This window comes from Manis pentadactyla, chromosome 5, assembly GCF_030020395.1.
Source record: "Manis pentadactyla isolate mManPen7 chromosome 5, mManPen7.hap1, whole genome shotgun sequence".
NCBI lineage: Eukaryota > Metazoa > Chordata > Mammalia > Pholidota > Manidae > Manis > Manis pentadactyla.
In genome coordinates, this window is record NC_080023.1 from 62,706,171 (window position 1) to 62,725,365 (window position 19,195).

Here is a 19,195-nt window from a genome sequence, read left to right on the forward strand (position 1 = left end):
ATCCTTTCTTTTGTGTCTGGTTTTATGCAAACACAAATTACACTCTTGTTGACTTCACTGTAACCCATGAAGCTGAAGAAGAGGAAATTTGAGTCTTATAGAAGGCGGTTTCACCAAACCAGCGTCTTGCATTTGTGTGATGGAAGCTGAGAACACCTGTGTTTTCTAACTGATTGTGGGTTGGAAGAAGTGTCCCCAGCAGTAATCAGCACAGGCACATAATCTAAACAGACAAAACTACTTCTTTAAAATCTTGGATTTTAGAACTGGAAGCAATCTAAGAGAGCAGAGTGTCCAGTCCTCTCTCATTGTACAAATGAAGAAAGTAAGTGAAGCCCAGAACTACCTGTTCATACCTGACATCAGCTTGTACTAATTGTGGGAAGCCACGTGGCATCCTAGAAATAACATAAGCTTTGTGGCGGTCTGGGTGGGAATCGTAGCCCTGCCAGTTACTAGCTCTTGTGGCCTTAGGCAAGTCACATCTCTTTGAGCCTTACTTCCGTCATCTGTCTCTACCTTGTGAGCTGGTTATGAAAATTACATGAAGTAATATGTAAAGCCCTGGCACAGAGTAGATGCTCAGTGAATAGCAGTTTTGATTCACTCCTTTTCACTTCCAGTGATGATACAAATCCTCAGTAAACTATAGAATTTTAAAAGTGTCAACCAGTAGTGAACTTGTTTCCAGCGATATACAGTATACCAAAATTCCAATATAATTCATGGTAGCAAACATTTGTATGTCAAGTATTGTGTTAGGTGCTATAGTTGGCTCAAAAATAAATAAGAATGAGATATGGTTCCTGCTTGTAAGGAAATGAGAATAGACATGTACACTTGTATTTCAGTGAGGGCTGTGGAAAGTGCCACCAGAAAGGAGTAGACCCTGGCCTCTAAGTACACAGAAGAGGCTCTTTCCTGATGAGGGGCTTAGGGAGGACTTCAAGGAGAAAAATCACATTTGAGAGGCTTCTTGGAAGGTTCTAGAAAAGAGGTTGGGGAGCATTCCTGTTCAAAGAGGCTTCTTCAGCATAGGCACAAATATAGAATATATTTAGATCTAATAAACTACTCTGTTTAAATGAGCCTAGATTATGTAAAGGGGAACACTTAAAGTAATAATAGCCACCATTTATGGAACATCTGTTACATGCTAAATTCTTTTTATATATTCATTATTTTAATAGCTTGTTATACAAATCTATGGGTAGATGATTATTGTTATTTCCATTTTACAGATGAGGAAACAGAGGCATACAGAGGTTAAGCGTACTGTCTAAAGGCCTCACAACGGGTATGTGGCAGAGCCAAACTTGGATCCAGATCATCTGACTCCAGAGTCTGTGCTCCACTTTTGACATTTCTGACAAGTTTTTTTTTAAATTTTAAACAAGCTTTTGCCTTTCTCTTTTTGCTCTGCCCTTTGCCCTGCTCTGGGCCCCAGGAAGCTGAGTCGAATGGATTCCACCAACTGGCCCCCTTGCAGTCTGGTTTTGAGTTGGAGTAATGGAGGGGAAATAGGACAGGCAGCTGTAGATTTGCCGGGGCGGCATTCCTCCCCTGCAGGCCACAGCTCCGGCTGGCTGCCTCTTCTACCTACCACACCGGTCTTGCTGTGTTTCAAAACCATTCCCTCTCCTTGTCCCTGAGAAGTTATTACTGGACCCAGAGTGCTTTACCATCCTTTGTTGGTGTCTTTAACTCTGTCCTTGTCTTTGTGAAGAATGGAATTTTGGGGTCATAGGATAATCATCTGTTCAGCTTTAATACCTATTGCCAAATAGTCTTCCAAATGATTATCCCTATTCATCCTCCTGCTAGCAGTGGATGAGTTCCAGTTGCTTCACACCCTTGCCAATTATTGGCATTTTCTGTCCTTTTCATTTTAGGCTTTCTCCTGGGTGTATGGTGGTATCTCACTGTGGTTTTAGTTTGTATTACTCTGGTAACTCAGGAGGTTGGACACCTTTTCATGTATTTATTAACCATTAGGGTATCTTCTCTGGCAAAATGTCAAAGTCTTTTGCCCATTTTTTAATTGGATTTTCTGTCTTTTACTTACTGATTTGTGAGTTACTTACATATTATGGATACAAGTCCTTTGACAAAGATATGTATTGCAAATATCTTCTCTTACTCTGGAGCTTGCCTTTTCAGTCTCTTAGTGATTATTTTTTTATGAAAAGATGTTCTTAATTTTAATATAGTCTGATTTATAAATTTTCATATTTTATCCTTACTACTTTTTATAGTTTTTTAAAGATATGTTTGCTACTCTAAGGATTTTTTCCTATGCTTTCTTCTAAAGGCTTTATGTTTTATCTTTCATTTTTAGATCTGCAGTTCGTCTGGAATTGATTTTTGTGTGTAGTGTGAGTGTTTTTCCCATATGGTTATCCAGTGCACCCTTCCCTTGGGTCACTGCAGGGTCACCCTTTAATAAATCAAGTGACCGTAGTGTTTTTATTTTTAAACTCTGTATTCTTCTTCATTGGTCAGCTTGTCTACCCTCATGCCAATATTGCACTCTTGATTATTACAGCTTATAACAAGTCCTGACATCTGGAAGTACAAGCCTTCCAACTTGGCTCTTCTTTGAGATTGTCTCAGCTATCTCAGTTCTTTGCATTCTCATAAGTATTTTAGGATCAGATTGCAATTTCTGCAAAAATATGCTCAGAATTTGATTAAAATTGTGATGAATCTATACATTAATTCTTCAAAAATTAACATTTGAACATGATTGAGTCTTTTAATCCATGAACTTAATTTAGGTTTCCATTTATTTAGGTCTTCTTTAATTTTGCCCAGTAATATTATATAGTAACCAGTGTGGAAGTCTTATACATATATTATTAGATTCAATCCTAGGTGTTTGATCTGCTATAATAAATAGTACTGTTTTTAAATTTTTGTTCTCTACTTTTTGTTAATATATAGATACTTAGTTGGTTTTTCTTTGTTGACCCTTTATCTGGTAAACTTGTGAATTAAATAAATTATGATACAGAATTTTTTTGTACATATCTTCAATTAATTTAATGAAGTGCCCTTCTATTCCTAATTTCCTAAGAGTTTGTTTAAAACCATGAGTGGGTGCAGACTTTCATCAAAAGCTTCTTCTGCACCTCTCAAGATACCCACTTCTGCTTTGGCTCTGCTGTAGAACCCAGTACTGTAGGCTTTCCCTGGACTTGGCTCTACCTCTACATTCATAAAACTCCACAGAAAGAAACTGATAAACAAGGCCTTGAATGAGGGAAGTGGCCGTAAACATGGAAAGGAGGAGATGAGAGTGAGAGACCTTAATGCTCTGTAACAGGAAATATTTTGTACAGTCCCAAATGGGTTTAAATGAGATAGAACCAGATTTCTCAATTTCTAAAACTCGTACCTCCTTTTGATAAACATAAAACCCCTCAAACCTTTGTTTACTATTTGTATTATAGAAAAATACAAGTACTTTTCCAAATGTCAAGTTTAATGTCAAGCTTTTTTCAAAATACACAGTATTTCCACATTCCCAAAGTCTGATACATTCTCCCTAGAAGAGTACCCTTCCCTACAACTGCCTCCTAGATGATAATCATTGAAACAGCATCCATACATCACCACTACATGGAGCGGGTGCTTATCAGCCCATTCGGCCGTCTGTCCTTACCGCGGCCTGAGTGGTTCAGGATGGCTGGGTAGGGAGAAGTGTATGGAGACTCTAACTAGCAATGGAATCTTCCCATTGAAAGGTGCAGAGCTGGTCGATTCTGACCCAGATTATAGATGGACCCATGTGGGTTTCCAAATGTACTTAATATCACAGTTTGATACTGTGTAATTACTTCTTTCTTTGAACGTGGGATTTGAATTTAACTGAGCCCCAGTGCCCCCTTGTGGACACGAAAGGATGTGTTTTCTTCTTTTCATGCTAAATTTAGTTTGTGTACTTGGGTCCCGTTAATCTAAGGTGGATTTGATGATAGAAAGACCTCAAGTCGTACAGCCAGGCAGGGGGTTGCCCCTTACAAGCCCTGTGAACTTAAGATTCCCTATCTGATAAATGGCAACTATAATAGGCCCCACCTTAGTAAGGTTCTTAGGAAGATTAAGAGAAGTTTAAGGAAGGTCCCTTCCATTCCTACTTTCCAGAGATTTTGTTTGAACCGTGAATGGGTGTTGAATTTAATCAAATGCCTTTTCTGGATCTTTTAAGATGTACACTTCTTTAGACTTTAGGATCCACACATTAATATTAAGCCCTTTCCCAGGGCTTGGCTTTACTCCCACTTTATATGTTTAATATTTAGCTCAGCACATAGTAGGTTCTCAATAAATGGTATCTGTGAATATTATCAATAATAGTGGACCACGAGGGCAGGGAAAAGTATGTAGACTACAGTATCCTAAAAGAACTTGGCCACAGGTCCTATACCCTTTCCTCCCTCAATGCCATCCTACTCATTCCTGATTCCCTGAGGCAACCACTAAATCTCAGCTATCTTTTTATATTTGTGACCATATTTTTAATAACATGCCAAATGTCTTTTTTGTGATTTATTTTCAGACATAGGTACTACCCATTGACTTTCTATTATGGAAGATGAAAATTTAACTCTCTTACAGCCTTCCCCCGATAATCCCCTCTGCCTACCCCACTCTTCCCCATTTATTATCTCATTTACATAAATATAATTTAACTATATATTTATATATTTGGCCCCCTCCACAATAACCAAAAGGATGGACAAAGGTATATGAAAGTGAAAAAAGAAACCTAAATTCCACATTGTTAACATCAGACAAGAGTGAACTTGAGTCTTAAATGAGGCAGAGATAAATTTATAATGAAAAAGATGACAATGTAGTTTTCATATAACTTTATGCAACAATGGCCACAAAGAATAAAACTGGATTTAGTCACCTCTGTTAGTCCCTATCTGATCCAACAGAGGAAAACTAAGAAGGATGTGGAAGATCTGAATAATGTAATGAAGATAACTCCAAATGTGCATCCAGATAGACTCATGTGATTAAGTATAAGTAACACATGCAAAAACTGACCTTGTATTAGGTCACTAAAACTGTTTCCTACAGTGGTTGCAACATTTCACAGTCCTACCAGCAGAGTATGAAAACTCCAATTTCTCCATATCCTTACCAACCCTTCTTTTTGTCTGTCTTTTGATTATAACCTTTCAAGTGGGTGTGCAGTGATAGGTCATTGTGGTTTTGATTTGCATTTCCCTGATGGCTTATGATGTTATACATCTTTTCATGCACTTGCTGGCCATTTGTATATTTTCTTTCAGAGAAATGTCTATATAAATCCTTTGCACATGAAAAAAAATGTGTTGTCTTTTTATATTTTAGGTACAAGTCCCTTATCAAATACATCATTTATAAAAATGGTCTCCCATTCTGACTGTTGTTTTTGCACTTCCTTTTTTTTAGAGAGAGGTCTGCTGAAGACTTGAGACTTCACTAGAGGGCACAGACCCTTTAATAAAATAATAATTACTAAAATAGTTTAAAAATCTATAGAAGACACCCAACTCAGACACTGTGGACTGGGTGTGGCAGGGCTTGGCGGGGAGCTTGTTTTGTACTCTGTATGTGGATAAACACTCCACATTAAACCAAAACTACATGGTTCAAAGAAACACAGTCACTAAAAGAGGGGATGGAATCAGGCTGAATCAACATGAGGGGCTTTCTTTGTACTTTCTTGATGGTGTCATTTGTTTTAAATTTTGATAATGTTTCAAAAGTTTCAAAATTTGATAATGTCTAATTCATCCATTGTTTTTTTGTTGTTACCTGTGCTTTTGCTATCATATCCATGAAACAATTATCTAATAGGGATCATGAAGATTTATGTCCACGTTTTCTTTTTAAAAGCTTTATAATTTTGCATCTCACATTTATGTCTCTGATATTTTGAGTTAATTTTTGAATATGATATTAGGTATAGGTCCATCTTTTTCTTTCGCCCATGGATATTCAGTTGTCCCAGCACCATTTGTGGAAAGGATTATTATTTTCCCCATTTAGTTATCTTGGTGCTCTTGTCAAAAATCAATCAGCCGTAAATGTGAAGGTTTATTTCTGGACTCTCAATTTTATTCTATTCTATTTTTGTCTCTCCTGCCAGTATCATATGATCTTGATGACTTTATTGTAAGTTTTCAATTGGGAAGAAGAGTTAGTCCTCCAACTTCATTCTCCTTTTTCAATATTGTTTTGAATATTCTGGGCTCCTTGAATTTACATATGAATTTTAGAATCAGCTTGCTAGTTTCTGCCATGAAGCCAAATGGGATTTTGATAGGCATTCCATTGAGTCTGTGGATCAATTTGGGGAATCTTGCCATCTTAGCAATATTAAGTCTTCCAATCCATGAACATGGACATCCTTCCATTTGTTTAGGTCATCTGTAATTTCTTTCAAAAATGTTTTATAGTTTCCACAATATATGTTTTATACTTCTTTTGTTAAATTTATTGCGAAATATTTCCTTCTTCTTGATGCCATTATAAATTAAGATAATTTTTTAAATTTCATTTTCAAATTTCTCATGGCAAGTATGTATATAGATTATTTTTTAGTATGCACTTGAATGCCTTTCCTCTAGTATACAGTCTAGATTTACTGTAAATGGCTGCCTTATTTATTTCTCTGATCTATTTTATTTATTTCCCTGCCTGACTCTTGAGAACATTTGAGTTTTTGAATCCTGATTTAATGCATTTAAAAGATTATTTTTATGTAGATGAGTTAGTAAGGATAGTAGCAGGAACTTTTTAGGCTCTTTAAATACTCCACTGGTAATTTTTGGACATTTACCTGCTTTTTCTCCATACAGAGTATAATACATCAGGTTACAATCAGCCAAGTTGAGAAAATCTGAACACTACCAAGGTTGATGAGGAAGAGTTAAAAATGGGTACTTTCATGTACTATTGCTAGGACTGTAAAATGGTACAGGCTCTCTGAAAATCAGTTTGCCAATAATAAAAGTCTCAGTAAAGGTTGTAACCTTTAACTCAAATTCTCCTTCTGGAAACCTATCATAAGAATTCTAATATTCAGACAAAAATTTATATATAAAGACCTTACCAGTATTATTTTATATTACAAAAATGTTAAAATCAATTTACATGTGCCATAAAAATATTTATCTTTGCATAATAAACCTACTTGCAGAAAATAAACCTACTTGTTAATAGTTATCTCTGAGGACTAGGAGAATGGGTGACTTTAATTGTCATTAAGTTTATTTTTTCTAACGTTTTAGGATTATTAACATGGATTACTTTTATCTCCAGAAGAATATGTTATTAAAAAGTGGTTTGACATTTGGAACACTGTATTAAAGGCTTGGGAGCTTTACTGATAAAGTACCTCGTGTCTCCCCGACGTGGGCTGTTAGGATGGTGGTGCTGAATGTCAGCCTGAGGATGGACGTTTGTCTCCTCTTCCATTGTTCCACCTGTGCAGAGGCAGCTCTTCCTTTTCTGCTTCTGTAGGTGAGTGGCAGACCCTTGTCTCTCAAGGCCAAAAGGCAAAGCATCAAGTAGGATTTGGAAGAAACTACAAAAATTTCTGGAGCCTTTTCACTTTAGCTACATAAGGCTGGAGTCTGGCCTCTCCTGAATTAAAAATATTCTCTTTGTTTTCTGTTTCTAGACAGACACCTGAATTGTCATGTCCATTCATTCTTTAACTTCAAACCATTGTTGTTCCTAGCAGTGGCTCACAAACTTGAGGGGCATCAGACCACCCGGAGGGCTTGTCAGGCTCAGATGGGCAGGCCCAACCACCAGACATGTGACTCAGTAGGTCTGGGCTGCTGGCCGAGGATTTGCATTTCTAACAGGTTTGTGGGTGACAGTAAGCTGCTGGTCTGAGGGCCACATACAGGACAGCAAAAGGAAGGGGGATCATAGGATGTAGATTAAGAAAGATAGTAAGTTGTCTTGCCAATGGGTTTCAGCCCTGGGCAAGTTCACTATGGATTCAATGTGACCAAAGAAATTGACAGCAAAACGTTCTTTGGGGTGAAAGGGTTTATTACCCAGCTTGTTCTCCCCGCGTTGGGCGAGCACTAGTGTCTCTGCCTCTGCCCAGAGCCCTGGGCTAAGCTCTCTATATAGCGCAATAATAGCTTATTGCCTAAAGTTGTGGAAGCAGTAGCCTAGCAACAGGCCAGTTACATCATCAGGTGGTTTAAGTTCAGTGAGGATCCTGGCTATAGGAATCCCAACTTCCCCATATAAGTGAATGGGCCCTTAGGAGACCTCTCCTAGTTTGAACCTTTCTTGTGAAGTAGAGCAGGATGGGGAAAGTTTGTGATGCGTGAGGATAAAGACTTAAGAGCACAGACTATGTACCATATAGACCTGACTCTGAATTTGCTCTCTGCCAGATACAGCTATGTGACTTTGGGCAATTTGCTTAACCCCTCTAAGCCTCAGTTGCCTTAAATGTAAGGTGAAGACAATAATAGTTGTTGCTTCATAGGGTAACTGGAAGAATGGAGGTAATAGGCGCAGGGCTCAACATGGTACCCAATGAACAGTGAATGTTCTGTAGAGGTTAGTGCTCATTGTCACTTACTTGCCCTGTCACACACGACTGAGGTCCTTGGAAATGCTGTTTACTAGATGAGACGTGCACATTTGGACGTACTGGTTTTTGCTGCCATGTACACTGATGGCCTGAGTTGTTGAGGGCTCCACCCCAGTGCTTATGCTGTTTAGTATAATTACCTTGAGAAGCAGTGTAGTACAGGGGAAGGAGCAAGGGGCTCTTGGTTTCCTTATTTGTGAATAGAAGGGAGTTGGACTAGAGAATTTCTCAGATCCCCTCCAGCTCTAAAAATGCTGGTTTCTCACTGCCAGAACTCTATGAACTTAGACTTTCTTCTCTTAAACACAAGGTGGCAGCAAATGACATGACTCTTGCTACAACCAGTAGAATGCCTTGATACTCGATGTTCCCCAACTTACATTGTTAGAAAACAAAGGATGCAAGGGGCTTAAGATCACCACCTTCTCTGAGCAGTTTCTATGAGGCCAAGGTTTAATATCCCTAGGATGATGCTTGTATGACTGTAATCACTATTTTCCAGATAAGGTATGGAGCCACGACTCAGCACCCACCAGCACACACACACAAACACACCCATCCTTCGCCAGGGCCTTTTCCTTCTCAAAGAAAACACCTTGTGCTACTGTTCTATTCAAATGTGTCACAGTTACAAACAGCGGCAGGAGACACAGACCTGTGGGCTGAGTGAGTCACTGTCACCCGCGGGTGGCTGGTGACCGTGGGTGCAGGTGGGGAAGGGGTGGGGAGGCGGCGGGAGGCGGGAGGCAGACCGTGGAGTGGGAGTGGTGGTGTAGGTCAGGGGACAGCCTGAGGCCAAAGCAGAAAGACCACCTTTCTCCAGGGATTTTGAGGATTTTAAGGCAGAAGTTGGCCTAAGCATGCAGGTGGAAGTAAAATGGAAGGGCTAAAAAGATATGGTCAAGGGTCAAGCTAAAGAGTTGGCATGTAGACTAGAAGGAAACAGACACATAAATGCCAGGAGGAAGTTGTTTAATGGTTTAAACGTATGCCATCTGATTCCAGCAACTTGAGACTGTGCTTCTATTCCTCCTTAAGCGCATTCAGCTCATTTCCTGAGATTTGTTCCCAGGATGGTAAAGAATGATTGGTCGTGAACTTGTGCAGACGTGGGAGTGCTCCAGACCTTACTGGGGAGGCGGCTCCGGAGGGGAGGAGGGAGGGCCGTGGCACCGTAAGGCCATGAACTGAGTCTTGGTTTTCAGAGAAAATCCTCTTCCTTCTCTCTTTTCTTCCTGCTAAGTGTTAGGAACAGAGCAATCAGGGAAAGCTGCAGCATGAAACTGGGAGATTTGGAATGCGGACCGTTTCCTCAAAATGCTCTCCTCTTCCACCTTCACAAGGCTGCCTCAGAGGTCATACCATTTGCAGGGTGTTTGGGGATGGAGGGATAAAGAGGGAAAATGCTTAACCTTTGAATTTGGGGGCCTTTTTGGGAGACATTACCCAAATTACCTCCAAAGTGAGTGGGGATGAGGAGGATAAAGGAAACCTGACACGGCCCTGAGGGGCTTGGGAGGCGGCACTACTGCAGTAAACTTTGAATCACACATTTCTTTCCCAGTGTGGTGAGGTGTTCCCAGGGAAGGAGGATCAGCAGAAACCTGGCAAAAAGCCCAATCACAGACCTGAATTATGACGAACTGGGGAGAACCTTATGGAGGCAGTAAGGCAGAAAATGGTTAATACCCTGCTAAAATACAGGAAGAAAGAATGTGGGTTGGATCATGGACAATTTCCTTGACAATTTCATGAAGTACTCAAACGTGGAGCAGGCCCACATTGGCGAAAACAAGTCCTCTGCAAGCTTTGATGCCTTGCAGGGAGCCCCCCACCTCTGGCCAACCTGGTGCTTAGCTGCCTTGGTCACTGCTGGGCTCCCAGCCCCCATCTGGGAAGCTGGGGCAGGTGGTTGGTGCTGTGCCAAAGACTTATCTTGGATTTCTGTTGACTTCTGAGGACCTCATACTGTCAGGCCTTTCAGGATTCCCTAACCAGTCCTGCTTTAGTCTCTGAAAGAAAGAGAACCCCAGGTTAATACTAGAAAAACCGTTCAGGCTGACTGTGGGAGTGGGGGAAGCTTATTGCTGATTCCAATTCTAACTTTGGGGGAAAAGCAATACTTGCATCTTGTTTATCACGTTGACACATAGTTGCTGCAAGAGAGAAAGGAGAGCTGGGTAATTGCTGAAGTAAAGCTGAATTGCTGGAAGTAAAAGCAAAAGTAAGGGTGAATTGCTGAAGTAAAATAAAATGACCTCATTGTCTTCAGCAAACACCCACAGAGGCAAATATCTGCCTTACCTGGTGGACACTGAGAAAATGCTGAGGATAAGGGGAAAATTTAAGGACTTTGAACTTTGCTTTTCCTTATCTGGGTCAGACATTGATCTTAAAAAAAAAAATGATACACTACTGTATAGTCGTTTACTAATTATTTAAAATGTTCAGCTGCTACAGTTCCTGGAGAAGGAGTAGAACCCCTGAGTTTATTGAAGACCAATGACACACATCAAAAATCAGTCAAACGAAAGGGAGAGACACTGGGTCCATTTAATTGACTTTTTAAATTTCTAAAAGGCATTCATGGCTAAATATTTAAGTGAAAACTGTGAAGCATAGTAACATTTGTAACTACATTGAAAACAATTTAGAAGTTCCTCAAAAAAGTAAAATACAGAGTTACCATTTGATTAGGGATTCCACTCTTAAATATATAAGGAAGAGAAATGAAAGCATATATTCACACAAATTCTCATATGAATATTTATAGCAGCATTATTCATAATAGCCAAAATGTGGAGAAAACCCAGATGTCTATTAACAGATGATAGATGAACTAAAGTGGTATATCTGTACAATGGAGTATTATTCAGCCATGACAAACTAATATATGCTACTACATAGGGGAACCTTGAAAACATTATTCTAAGTGAAAGAAGGCAGACACACAAGACCATATATTATATATCCATTTACATGAAATGTCTAGAATGGGCAAAATCCACAGTGACAGAAAGTACCTGACTGGTGTCTAGAGGCTGGGTATAGCAGAGAATAGGGTGTGGCTGCTAAAGGATATGGTGGTCTCTTTTGCAGTGATGAAAATGTTTTGAAATTAGATAGTGTTGGTGGTTGCCCAACAATCTGAATATACTAAAAGCCACTGAATCAAACAATTGAAAAGGGTGAATTTTATGGTATGTGAATTTAATTTTATGATATGCAAATTATATCACAATAAAATATGAAGCATGATACTTTATTCAAGAAATATATTAAACATTTGAAATATAACACAATTATAATGAAAGTGAGTGTGAGGAAGGAGAAAAAGACAATGAGGAAACATGGAAGACAAAATAATTGGCACAAAAAAAGAAAATGACAAGAAGAAAAAGGAAGTTGATTCCATGATTTTTGGCATAATAGAATGTTTCTCTCTTTGTTCTCTGAGGTCATTTGGGCTGTGGTCTTCAGATTGTGATTACCGATTTATTGTTGCTTTTTGAACTTCTGATTAACAAATTGACCATTGTTTTCAGGTCTCCTAATTGCTTTTTGCCCTTAAACTCTTCCATGGCTTGTTTTTTTTTGTTGCTGTTTTTGTGGTTTGTTTGTTGCCAAAACCTAGGATGGTTTGGATTTTATTCCAATGGAATTAATGACCTGAGGATGTGAAATTTGTCTTGGTTTGCAGTATTGGTCAGTGACCAGAGTTGGATTTTGTATCTAAAAACCATGTAAACTTAAGCTGACACTTGTCTGGATAAAAGTTGTCCATTGCCAAATTTAATTCCATTATTTATGGTCATCTTGACAAACCAAAAAGACTACCAATAGGTAGTCTTTTCTCTACCTAGAATAGACTTATCACTCCTACCCAACTGTTACAATTTTATGAGGCGAATAGTAATTAATTCAAGATCTTGGACATGAATTTGTCTTGACCTATTCTCAAACATCAGACGGACAGAAAGCTAAGCTTATTGACTTAGGGTCTGGCATGGAATATGATTATGTATAAGCCACTTTAAATAATAGAAATGATACCTCATAATGAAACAAAGACAATGAGAGAGGTTGGGAAAGAGTCAGTTTAGAGGAAAATCACAGAAACCAGCAGGGATATGGATTCTGGCCTGTCCTGGAAGTCACCTTGGAGACTTCCCTCTGCTTCACCCTCTGTGGTCAGTCACTCACCAGGGTTGCTGATTTTACCTCCTACTGTTACACAGATTGATGCCCTTTTCTATGTCTTTTCTCTCACTCAGTCTCCCTTCATCTCTAGCCTGGTCAATTGCAATAGCTTCATAACAAATTTTCTAGTCTAATCTTGCCCCCTTAATATTTATCCTTCACATTAGGCAAATGATATTTCTTAAGTTCAAATCATATCATGTCCCTGCCCCATTAGTTCCCTGTGTTGAGAGCAGATGAAGCTATAAGCAGAGATGCTTATGTTGTGAAGGGCTGAGGGTCCCTTGCGTGGCCATCAGACTGTACCTTACCAGAGCCCCCACCTGGGAACCTAGAGAAATCCCTGTGCTGAGTGGCCTGAGTCAGCTGACACTCTCTGCTCACAGCACTTGAGTTACAATGTATGAAAAAGGAGTATGATTTAAAAAAAAAGAAAGAAAGAAACCCAAACCGTTGACTAATAGGTGTTATGCAGTAAGTGCTTCACAGAAATACCAGCTCTCAGTGCACATTCCCTCCTTGGGAGAGGCCGGTCCACAGGTGCACCTGAGTTCTGTCTCCAGTTCTGGTTCTCTAAGTTTCTGGTCATGGGTCCTTTCATGAATTACAGCTGCTATGTACAATTCCAGCCCTATTTCTGTGAACACAGAGGAGCTCTTTGGAAAAAGCCTTACGGGGGGCTTGGGAACATCCTCTGAGCTAGTCAATGCAGAGAGTTTTGTTTCCAGCCAAACTTTCATCATACCCAGAATTCAGTGATGAATTATTTATGTGCTCACTTGAGAAAATCCTTCTCCACCCTGTGAAACTTCTGTTAATTTCATTAAACTGAATTCAGATAGGTTCGCTGGTGCTACACACAGACTTGGTGACTTTCTCACTCCTGATCTAACAATAGGATTAGATATTTAGTGCCCAAAGGACCATTCCAGGGGCAGCAATAAGATATATTCTAGGTGACAGCCACCTGGTCTGCTCTGTTGTAAAGGAGTTAGAGCTTTGATAAGTGGGAAATACCTGCCAGAGGCACAGATGGAGGGGAGTCTATATATTTGCCCATCCTGGACAACACCCTCATTGTCCCGGAACTGGCAAGTCATCCCAGTTTACTTGCAGTGGGCATTGAATGGGTGTAAGCAGATTACCTACACTATTAAAGACAGAATGTCCAGGGAGGCCTCCCTCCCTCCCCCAACCCCCCACCCCCAGTAAAGCATCCCAAGTACGGAATATTCCTAACCCTGCATTCCTGATGAACTTTTCTCAGCTCTGCTAGTCTAAGCTCTGTCTGGGTGGCTTCTCAGAATTTCTGTCTTGCTAACTTGTCATTTCTTCAGACAATGTGCTGGAGAGAGAGATAAGAATTAGGATTCTTGTCCATGCAAATGAAATCTAAATAATTTCTTTTGGTTGAGTTGCTGGCTGACTTACTAGAGAAATTTTAGGGTATCTTTTTTATCTTTTTGGACACTAAGGATTCAGTTGGTGGTTGAGGTATCTTGGAAATTTCTAAAACATCATGAGATTTGTTCTACTAATTCCCAGATCAATGAGGGCCTGTGTATGCTAGCAGAAAGGGAAAAACACCAGGTGTTTGCAGAGTGTGATCCTGGACCAGAAATTGTGACCATGTGACCTTGGAGCACTCCTTGAGACAAGGCCTCCTAGCTGTACCAGCTGTGAAAGGATGTGGGCTGAAAGACTTAGGTGCCTCACTGGAACATCGTGGCGACAACAGAACAACAGCTCATATAGGAATGGGACACAAAGACTTTTTCCTTCCAGTGCAAATGCTATGAATTATTACTGGTAAATTTCCTTAATTCAGCTTTTTCTTTTTTTTAATCCAAAAGGAGAGCTTTGAAAATGAGAGATTTATTTAAGTCACAAAGAAATGTTTACTCAAATAAGTCTCAGAAATTACAAGATGTCTCTTGATGTTGTGAGTGTCTGTGTGTGTTACTGGTGAAGACTGAGAGCTAGACTCTTAAGAATCATATCAAATATCAAATTATCTCAATTTCTGATAAATAGGGAAAAAGAATCAATGAACCTGTTAGAGGTATTTTGGGGAGGCTCCAACGTCAAGAATCCTTTGGGTGCTGGGAGCCCTGAGGGCAGGTACTACATGTATTCATTTTAATGATCTCCATCCCATACCAGCCCCTGGCACATAAGAGGCACTCAGTAATGTTTGTTGCTAAATGCGAGCCTTTATCCAATGGCTTTGAAAGACGGAGGCAAAGGCAGAGTTCTCACTGAGGCACAGGGCTTTCTTTTGTTTCCTTTTCCTCCTCCCTGCCACCTTCCTTTTTTCCTTCCTTCCTTCCTTCCTACCTTTCTTCCCTGTGTTACATAATGATTTGAAAGGCTTTAAATGGCTCTTCCCCCTTGGGAGCGCTCTGTGGAGTCTGCCTGAAATTGAACATATTTCAGAGCATGCTGCAGCAAGTAGGGGAGCAGGCACCCAAGCCTACTTCTGTGTACTCTCTTATTTGCCTGGAGAATATGGAGAACTTGGCATAGGTCAGGGAATCAACTCTTGAAGGCTGTATTTAAATTCCTTTTATTGGAAGTGAAATAAACTAAAGCAAAAAGAAGATATTCACTGGATCACTAGAGGAAGGGCAGGGGCATGCTGGACCCTACAGATTACTGGAACCAGGATGAGAATGGAGTCAGGAACCCTCTTTCCATCACTCGATATTGCCTCTCCGCATGTTGTCCTTCTTCAAGGACTACTGCCTGGCTGCAAGTGCAAAAATCCCAGGCAGGCTTCTGACTGGCCCTGCTTAGGTCACATGCCTCACTCTTTGGCCAGTAAGGCTCTATGTTGGTGGCATCCTAGAATCGCTGACTGCAGAGGGGACAGGGCAGTGCCCTCAAAGAAGGGGTGCCTTTCCCAGAAGACAAGAGGGTGCTGGATAAACAATCAAGTGCATCTCCAGGCCCAGGGAGTAGTCATAGGAACCAGGGCCTGAAAGAGAGCGATTGCTTAGAAGCCCTGGTTTGCTCCTAAAATTTCAGACAAGTACCTTTAACTTCAGTGACTTCAACTCTGGATAATAGAAAAAAGAAAAGAAATGCACAAAATGGAAAAGAGCAATATAAATTGTGCAGTCAATTCAACTTGACATTTCACACACTGGGTATCTGTTCTAAAGTGAGAATGAATGGGTGACATGAATCTCCCTGGGTCTCATTTGATCTCATCTCCCTGCAGAACAAATCTCTTTCCCCCTGATGGAGTGTACTGTTTAAACCTATATATTTTTCATAGAACGTGGCATTTAAATTCAAGCTAACTTCTTTGTTCAGTGCTAAGCCAAAAAAGCAGAGTTCAGTTCCTGTGCTGGGGGGAAGCTGGTGGTGCTGAGCTCACAGAGGCACTTACTAAGGTGGCGCCTTCTTAGACTTTCCAGGGCACTTTTGACTATGTGTGATTCTTACCACATACACTGACTAATTTTATAAATTAAACTCCTGTAAGATAAGGTGCTTCTTACGCTTTTGTATGTGCATCTGGGTGTATTATTTAGATGAAGGCTCTTTACTGCATCTCTTTCCTGTTTATGTGGGTGTTGGGTAGAAATGTGAAGGATGACTAAAGAGTAGATTTGGGAGGTGTGACGTGTGATGGTATTGCAACATAGGGGTTTTGTTTGTGTAAAGCTTCTCATATTTTAATCATTCTTTAAAATTCTGCTTGATGCTTGAACAGATGGATCTGATTATAGACCCACAAGGCTAAATTCTTTTGGATCATCTTAATTCAGTCTTCCAGCTAATTCTTCAATCCCAAAGGATCATCCATGGTGGGATTGAATACCGCAGCAACCTAGGACACCTCTCCTTTACAGCAAACCTCTGATCCTCAGATAACTCTGACCATTAAAACAATGTTCCCTAAACTGAGCCCAATTCTGAATTCCTATAATTTATATCCTTTGATGTTTTATATGCTCCCAGAGTCACATGGAAATCATCTAATCCTTCTTCCTCTTGGCCGAATTTCAAGCCTTTGAAAAGACCAGTCATGTCCCTACAAGTCTGCTTTTTATCTCCCTGCTTTATGTTCACCAGTTGTTTCTGATGATAATGGTGATGGTGATGGTGACACTGGGAATAATCATCACCATTTATTGGTTACACATCATGTGCCAGATATTGTTCTAAGCAGTTTATGTATAATAACTCATGTAAATCTCATAGTAACCCAATAAGGTAAGTACCATTCCCATATTACAGATGAGGAAACTGAGGCACAGAGGGGTCAAGTAATGTGCCCAAAGTTGCACAGCTAGTAAGTAACAAAGCCTAACTTTGAGCCCAGGTGGTTTGGCTCCTGACTTCCCTCTTAATACCACTGCTAGATGACACTCCTTTGATGTGACCCAGGCTGTCCGCATCTCTGTTAGAATGGTGTCAGAGGTGGATACAGTGCTATGGGCACTGGCTGTCTATGAACTGCGTTTTTCTACTTGGTAAATTTCTAAAAAGTCCCTAATTTATTAGTGCCACCCAAGTTCCCCTTAACTGCATGCTGCACCTCTTTAACCCAAGAGTGAAGGGGACAGCATCAACTTTCTTTACCAATGTGATTATGACCTCATTCAATGTGTGAGGTCAGCTCAGACCAAGCCAATCAGAATAGTCAGCACAGCTTTTCCCCGACATTTGGGCAGCTGAAACTAAGGACCACATATCACAAAAGTGAATTCTCATAGTATGTGTGTATCAACAACTTTTGTTACAGTGATCAAGGTACCGTTATTTCTCTCTTTAGATCTGGGTAGCTTTCTGTAACCGCTGTTAAACTCAGGAGAGTTAGTTAAATCATATGGCTTCATTAGTATTTAATTCCATAACAAGAGCCTTTTATCTTTTAAATCATTCATGATCTGATCTATGGCATTCCCTTTGATTAAAGTTGACTATCTTTGTAAAAATATTGACCAATGACTAAATGTGGCAGACAGAAACTGACTTACAGGAAATAAACCCTGGGGTTTTAAGTGATCTGAAGACTGTGTGTTGAAAGATTAACAGATAATTTTTAGAATTAACATTTTATAATGTTGCTATTGCAAACACATTGGCTAACTGTGGTGTAAATTTCTGGGACCCAAATAAAATATCTTAGAAGAAAATAATGACATTCAAGTCAGTAAGACATAGTTTGCCTTATTTCTGTTATATACAACCATCCTGATAGCTACATTCCAAAGCTCCTAAGCTCACAGTTGAATTCTCTATAAGCCAATACCACTCTGCTCACACAATAGATTCCATATTGTAGTGTCGACATTAATATTGTAGAAGTATGGATGGCAATGCCACCATGCCTAGTGATGTCCATGATTAATAAGAGGAGATATAGATGATTAATAAGAAGTAACATATGTTACCAAATTTCCAAGTTTTTTGGTTTTGCTATAGATCATTATACTTCATTCATTCATTTATTAAGTGAAGAGGTAAGAGCTCACAGGCCTATTGGTAAGTACTGGAATACAAAAAGACACAATCCTCCTCCTAAACCACATTACCAAATCCTACCATTACCAATAATGGGCATATTGGCAATCAAAGCAAATGTGCCTCCCAATGTGAAACACCGAAAAGGACACAATATCCACCTTGGAATTCCTGCCAAACTTGTTTAACTTGAATCTATTCATGAGGAAATGGCCAAACAAATCCACATTTGGGAGCAGTGTACAAAACTGGCCTGATCTCTTTAAAAATGCCATTGTCAAGAAAAGAAAAAATAAGGAAAAAAGGCAGAGAACTGTTGCAGGATAAGATTATAGAAACATGATAATTAAATACAATGACTGAACCTTGATTGGATCCTGGATTTTTTTTTTTTTAGAAGCTATAAAGGTCATTGTTATGACCATTGGGAAGTTTGAATATCTACTCTAAATCATATTATATTATTAATGTTACATTTTTGGAGTATGATAATGGTATTGTAAATATTTAAGAGAGTGTCTTTATTCTTGGGAGATACATACTAAAATATTAAGAGATAATTTTCATGCTACCTAAGGCTTGCTTTCACATGGTTCATTAAAAAAAATTGTATCTATATTACATATATTTATCTCTTGTATTTTATATTGATTTTATATTAGCTCTATTAATACCTATATTGTGTGCATACCTGTCTATACAGATATCTGACTATTTTATTAGTTTCCTGAGGCTGCTGTAACAAATTACTACAAACTGGTGGCTAAAGCAACAGAAATTAATTTGACCTTCTTTTGGAGGGTGGAAGTCTGCAGTCTGGGTGGTGGCAGGGCTACACTCCCTATGAAGCCTGTAGGAGAGGATCCTCTCTTGCCGCCTCCAGCTTCTGGT

At 39.6% G+C, this 19,195-nt stretch overlaps 1 protein-coding gene across 1 annotated transcript in view; it reads left to right on the forward strand.

Annotated features, from left to right (window-relative positions):
- Positions 1 to 19,195, forward strand: part of LOC130683961 (protein Shroom3-like) — a 123,493-nt gene that overhangs the window by 61,372 nt on the left and 42,926 nt on the right. The gene's annotated exons all lie outside the window — the stretch shown is intronic.